We start from the raw sequence: 7,839 nt of genomic DNA, 5'->3' as shown, positions 1-7,839 counted from the left end.
GGTAGTGCAAAGCCTTTAATAACATCATCAAGCTTGTCTCTACAGAAGAAAGAAACAAAAATAAGAGTAGATTCATTGCAGATAATTCTTTGCAGTGATCAAGAATAATTATGAACCAATCAATCAACAAGCATAAATTGAAAATTGGTCCCACATTCTAAAAATGGTCATCTCAGTGCTTCAAAAAAATTTCCCAAAAGAAATAGAAAGTACAAAATCATACATAAAAGCTTAGAAGCAAAGTTTGAGGGTTTTATCTTACTTTTGATATCTTGTGTCCACACCTTTGTTGAGGATGAACCAATTTCTTCATCTCCCTGAGTGTTATTCCAATTGGCACTTTTTTTCTTCAAATGACCAAACTCGCTCAACAAATATTCAGCATTGATGTAATGGCATTCCCTCCGAGTCTTCCAGAAAAGGAGTTCCACAAACAAGAGGGGTTGCTTTTTCATTTTCTTTAGCATCTTTCTGATCAAACAAGTCAGAAAATCAACTATACCTGCATAGTCCTTGCAGGGACATCAATGCTGAATTTATAGACACCTTGAATTTATAAGATATAAAGTAGAGAAAAGGATCAAAATGTAGTAAAATCTTAGTTGGTATGCTCAGCAGCAGATTTTTTTATAATTTTTTTACATTTCTATGTATCACATTATTAATTATTAATGTCAAGGACTAACTCTCCAAAAATGTTGAGCTACTAGTGAAGGCTCATTAATGGCTTTAGTATATCTCTAACAAAGCAAATGGAAGCAAAGTTGTTATTTTTAAATGTGAAATTGAAATCACTGTGAACAAATAGGGTATTGCACTTGAAGTTGAATTGATAACTATATGTTGTAAAGTGGTAACAAACATCTTGCCTTGTTTGTTCTAGATCTACTTTATTTCAAAGATATCACTAACTCATGACAGACACACAAACACATAATTTCAGCTTACCCTTAATGCTCCTCGAGACTGAAGATTATCCATCAGCTTTACAACCTTGTGAATGATTTCCACTAAATCTGAAAGATCACTGACAAGAAACAGCAATGATAAATATAGCAGCAAAGAAAGAACAATGGATTATACACAAACACACAACAAAAATATGCATAAAATAAAATCACTATCATTGGACTTACATATGACAACAATTGGATACCTCTCTCATTTTACTACTTTTTCATTAATATAGAAGCAATAAATAAATTACCTGGATAACAGTTGTGATCATCCCAGGTCCACCCTGCAGTTACTCGAGTTGACAAAATCATTAAAAACAAAAGTGAATTAATTGTAGCACCGGTAGAAATATACCACCTGAAATTGCTTTTTTGTCCATGATACATCCTTCCACGTTTTAGAATGGGCTGATTGCCATTCTGTTGGAACCTAAATACTATCCACATGTTGTAAAAGCCTCAAGCTATCTGTGTGGCGTCCCCAAATAATGATTGGTTTAATAGTAATGATTTAAATAACAAAATGCGTCCCATAACCACTACATGCAATTAAAAAGGTGTGTCTCAAGGCTTTCCTTCTCTGGTAATCGATTACCAGAGGCCAACTCAAGTTACACAGCTTCAGAACATGAAAACCTGCAATATACACTGTGTAATCGATTACACATAACTGGTAATCGATTACCAGTGACCTGTTACTCTGTGTAATCGATTACACAGTATTGGTAATCGATTACCAGAGGCGTCCTCAACATACTGTCTCTATTTCTAAGCCTGGTAATCGATTACACCCCTTGGTAATCGATTACCAGAGGCCATCTCAACTTCTTGACCCCATTTTTAAGCCTTGTAATCGATTACACACCCTTTGTAATCGATTACCAGAGGCCATATTCCAAATATCACTCAAGATCCAGAGCTGTCCAGCCACCACACAAGCCTCCTTGCTTTGTGGTCTTTGTTCTTTTATCGGTTGACTGCCAGGAGCTCGCCTGTTTAGGTACGTCACAGGTTCTCACTGACTGACTATGCCCAGGTTGGGTCGGGATTGGTCAAGCTTGGTTTTGGGCAATAGCACCCCACCTGACGTCCCCAAGGTCTCCTGACCCCCGCGACATATCTTCAGGTACCACTCTGTGGTCAACGAATAAAAGTAGGAAGACTGACTCTTCCACACTTTCTCACTTCAAGCTTGTAGGATTATGGGGTACCCGTCATATGTGGTACAAGGTGGCGATTGGGCAATGGTGCAAGTCGACTCTCCACATCCACAAATCACACATAAATCCACCATCCCCAGTTGCACACCTTCAACTGAGCTCACGTACTCCCACGTAGCCCTTATCCTCGTTCCTCTCAACACTGGGTCCCCATCAATCCCTCCAAGCTTCCACAACATCCAAGCAATTCAACATCCAAATATCATGAACTATCAAAAACCAAGAAAATAGGGCAGAGGCAGAAAACTCTGCCCAAAACACAAACTAATACTACAGCTTTCCTTACTCAAATACCCCAGTAACATTCTCTTCGTTCCAATTCGTTCACCGTTGGATCGACTCGAAAATTTTACTGGAGGTCTCTAGTACATAATTCTACATTTTGACCGTTGGGATCTGATAGAAAACGTCCAGAACCCAATATGTACAACCCTTTCCACAACCAGCCATGCATAAGCATTTTCCGCACAAGCACAAAATTCTGCTGCACATTTCAACAACAAAATTCTGCATAATGGTGCAGATTTTCGAAATCACTCTTGCCTTCATCCAATTTTGCCCAAATTGGATCCTACAAGTCCTAAATCATGTATAAATCATATCTAAACCAAAGACAAGCTTCAGACCAAAGCAACTCGAAATCTAGGTATCTAAAACCCCTCAATTTAGTGGATTTTCAAGGTTTGAGAAGTGAAAATGAGAATGGGGTAATTTTGGAGCAAACTCTCATCTCACACAAGTCTATAACATTAATCTAAACTTTCTCAAACTGGTTTTACTACTAAAATTCCACCGAATCAAAATTTGACCCCTCAACACCCAATTTGCCCTAGAAATGACTCTTGTTTTCACTTTGGTCACTCATTTTCCTCATTTGCTCTGCCCAAGCTTTCCCATAAGTCCTAAATGACATTTCAAACTAGGATTAACTCACTTTAATCTCCAATTACCACTAAATTCAGATTTAGCTTTTCAAAACCCTCAAAGCATCACACTTTTCCACTCATATCACTACATTCTCACTTTTCAACCCTAGGTTAACTCTACCCTTCATCTCTATCAATTTTCCATCAGCAATTTCAGCACACAAACATCACAAACATCATCATAAAACCCTAAAACAGAATGGGTAAGTTTGACTCACACCCAACATGACAAGTTTAACATTCTTTCAACAAATTTCTTCACAAATAACTATCATAAGGCATAAACCTAGTAAAACTACCCATCATATCTCCCAAACACCCAATACCCATGAAATTTATGTGAGAAGAAGTCTACCCAAACCTGAAATTTGAAGTCCCACAACGTAGAGGTGCACTTCACGACTCCGAAAATGGCTTCCTTTTGCGATTTGGAGCAGAAATGGTGAGCAAAGGTTGGAGCTTTGATGGAGCTTCAATGGTGAGGAAGAAGAAGGGAATAGCAACGCGAGAGGGAGAGGGAGAAAAGCTTCTAAACTTTTTGGCTGAGTGAGGAGAGAGAACGTGACTTTTTAGTTTTAAAAAAAAAAGCTTCCTCTTTTTTTAAAAAAAAAAAGGTATGCCACATGTCTCCTTTTGAGTGGAGCAAAAAGGGGTCCACTTTTTCTCTTGATGTGACTCATACTTAGCCACAAGAAGAGAAAGATCTGACCTTTTGAAATGCTAAAATCTTGCCTCGGTTTGCGTGTCATTTGTCTGGTTCCAGTCCCTCGCGTTTCTCTGCACCCGTCGGGGCCAGTTTTCAAAGGTAAGCAATATATATATCAAAACGCTCAGAATGAAACCCCGAGCGTGGTTTAGAGGTTGGTTTTGTTAAATTTTAAGTTGCACGCTAAACGATAATTTTTCTAGACTAATTAATTGAGAATTAACCTATAACTATCCAGTTATGGATTTCTCTTCGTTAATTAGCCTAACCCGCGTATCTTTCCCCCAATATACCTACTTCTACCAGGAGTGTATATATATATATATATATATATATATATATATATATATATATATATATATATATATATATATATATATACACTGAATAATACTTATATATATAATCATTCAAAATGCATCGCTTACAAAATTCCGGGTAGAAATTTCCAGGACGTCACAATCTACAATGACATTTAGTCCCTAGTGAATGTTAGAACATGCTAGGCCAACATTTGATTTAAGCAGTTATAAATTTTTATTAGGAAGTCAGTGGGCATTTATTTTTATATTAATTTCAGATTAGGAAGTTATATTTTTAGGTGATGATGTGACAGTTATAGTGATACATAAGTTGTGTTGTAGACTTGTAAAAGGAAATTAAGGTGTCAGATTGTTATTCCCTGTGCTTTGAATGAGGAAGCTTTTTCTTAGGGCGAAACCGTGTTTGTGCTCAAACCTGGCCCAAAAACCAGGCTTTTGTCTTTATTTAGAATTCAGGGTGTTCATTTCTTGAGTCCAACAACTAGTCTGATCCACTTTAAAGGTATTGGAAACAATTAGCACCCGTTGATTCAGATCCAGGAAGGAGCAATTTTAGAAGTTATGCAGTGTTACAGCTTTCATACGTCTTCATTAGCTACTCAGTCAACATAGATACTGAAATTTCTAAAAAGAACTATTTTATAATACTATTCTTAAGCATTTGAACACTAAATAAATGAAATTGAAAAACCAAAGTCATACTTGTGATGAATGCCTCCTCCCAAATTTCACATTCTGACCATGATGGAGCAACTTCTCGAAATGGAATTCCTTCACTCCTTCATATCCTGCACATAATGCAAGTAATTGCTCAATAACATAAGAAGCAACTTGTCAGTGCTTCTAAGTAGTCTCTCAATCCAATAAAATAAGACATTGCCCCCATTTCTTTTTATTCCTTTTGCATTTCCAGCGTGACATCTTCCTGACAAAATAATAACCTAGTTTCATTTTACCCCACTAACATTTCTCTGTGGCCATGACAAAATCCCAATATTAGAGAAAGCAAGACTCCCCCCTTACCAAACTGGCTTTAAGAATTAAGTTTATAACTGTGATAACTGATACAATAGATCTAAGAGCTCCATATGAAAGGGAAAAAAATAATAATAATTTAGATTGCATAGGCAGTGCACAAAAAGGCAATATATCATAAGTAGACTATTCAAACACTACAAAAATAGAAAGGCAATGCTTTAAGTCTTCTTGTTACCACTACGAGATAAAACCCTAATTCTATACTAATGTCAAGCAAATTTTTAAAATATAGACCATAGTAAATAACATAAATTCTACTAAAAAATTTACACAAGGGCACAATTTCTTTATGGTCAAAGAAAATATAGCAACAAAAAATTAGATTTATAATCAAATATTACTCAAGCACTAGTTGGTGTATTGTTCCTGGAAGAACACCATCGCTGATAGGAGCTGTTTGTACTTGGAAAAAGTATTTCTTTCCATAATCACACAGGGCCTTCTCATCATTTGAATTCCTTTCCTAAAATGAAATAGGAAATGAACACTAAAATTTGCATATGCCTGTCTACCAAAAGCAGAACTAGAAAGTAAAATCCATGATGCATAAGCTTATTTCATAAAATGTTCCAATACACACACATGCACATATACATGCCCACACACAACAAAAGAGCAGGAGAAACTCAAATCATGATTCCTTTGCAGTCACAATAATGCAGTGAGCATCAAATGATCATGAAAGCGCAAAATCTTAAAATTTTAAAATACAACACAAACATATAAAAGGCTTGAAACTCAGTGAGTAGTTGAGTACTGTGTATTCTGAAAATTTCCATACTGCAAAATGAATAGAAGATGAACTTAGAGGTTTTTAATAATAGGTATGTTTGTCAATCTCTTTCATATCAGAGAATAGTCCATCCTAGTCAACAATCACTGCTATTTAAAGCAGGCTTGTTGCATTAGTTTTAGCATTACAACAAATCAAATTTAAGAAGTCTTGTTAGAATATTAAAGTTTGATCAAATTGTTGAGGGTGGTGCAAAAGTATGGTTACTATTAAAAAAAGGCATGCATAAGGAACTCTAGCATAAGATAAGCCTGAACATAGTTAGAATTTAAATAGAGAGATCAATTAAGCTCACCTTGCAGCAAATAACAAAAAAATTTGCCACACAACCTTCGAATCACCATCAATCGTTGTAGGAAACAACAGCCACAACTAATTTCGTTGACGAATGTTAATCTGGATTAAGCTTAAGTTTATAATCTCAACTTGATCTTTGTCCTAACCCATATTACACATATCATCATAGTGTACAATTTCAATCAAAATTCAATTCCGTATGTCAATCATAATATAAAAAAGAAAAATGCAAATGATCTAAATTTGTAGTCGTCCCTCTATCATGTGCGGAAACCAGAGGTAAGTTAGTACCTTAGGGCGTGCAGCTACCCTACTCACTAAAAATCGTTAGATGATGGTCCATAATTGTACTATGCACATAAATTGAATTGGCTTAGTTTGTGAAAGTTTTGGAGCATCTCATGAAGTGATATCATATAATATAAAGCTGCACGATGCAGAGATGGGATAGGGCCTGAAAATCCTACTAGCTGTCCACTTATCAGCACAGTATCACGTCACTGATGTAATATTTTTTCATCAATTATATTGTTTTTTTATCATGTAATTAGGAATTTTATTTCTGATTAATGCTTATAAAATATTTATTGTAAAATATTATCTTCATAAATAAATGTTACTATTTCAAGAAATCAATACTTAGCTCTTGGCCGATTGGAACACTTCTTTTTTCTTCTCATGTTATTGTGGTGTTGACAGTTTCAAGGGTTGTTATTATTGAGAACAATGGTCGTAGTGTATGTAGTGAAAGCAAGGTGGAACAGGTAACCTCTTACGGAGAGACGACAACTTTGTTCGATTGGTTAATAACCTGTTCATATATAGGTGTCTAATTGGTTAATAACCTGTTCATAGGTGTTTAATTGGTTCTATTAACAGAAGCCTAAACAAGAAAAGAAAAGAGGAAGCCTAATTTGATCATGGCTTTGGAAACAATAGGTGTACAATTTTGTTCGATTGACAGAGCTATATTATGTAGGAAGCCATGGCATGGATATTAAAGGACCAACAACAACCTCCAAATACAACAAAGTGAGTGAGTTAGATGTAGTACATGTACGGGTTATTTATTATATGGTCGCATATATTAATTCCTATATCCTAAGTTTCCCAAATTTTATGAGAACTCATAATTTTGCATTGGTTGTGGTCTATATAGGATAGCAAAGCTGAGCCAATCCTTTGTCAACCTGCCAGTGATTTTCTTCCCTTGATAGATGAGGTTCGTCTATTAGTATATTAACCCTTCCTAGTTACCCAAATGGATTTTGTTTCTAGAATGTTAAAAGTAATTTATTTTGGGTACAACTTTTTTAGGTGTATCAACAATTAGTTGAAAAGACAAAATCAACTCCCAGAGCTCTGGTTGAGAACAACAAGTTCTATCTTTCAGTCCATTTTTGTTGCGTTGATGAAAAGGTACAAACTATAAGCTATGAAATCATCCATGTTTTACAGTTTAGACATTCGTTTGTAACTATTTGCAGTGTTTTTGGTTCCTGTCCAGCTTTTTTTTATTATATGGACTACTTATTTCTCTGTTCATGAAAAAGTCTAAACAAAATGTACACTATACATAG

The sequence above is a fragment of the Glycine soja genome, chromosome 7 (genome assembly GCF_004193775.1).
Source record: "Glycine soja cultivar W05 chromosome 7, ASM419377v2, whole genome shotgun sequence".
NCBI lineage: Eukaryota > Viridiplantae > Streptophyta > Magnoliopsida > Fabales > Fabaceae > Glycine > Glycine soja.
This window is presented reverse-complemented; position numbering follows the sequence as displayed.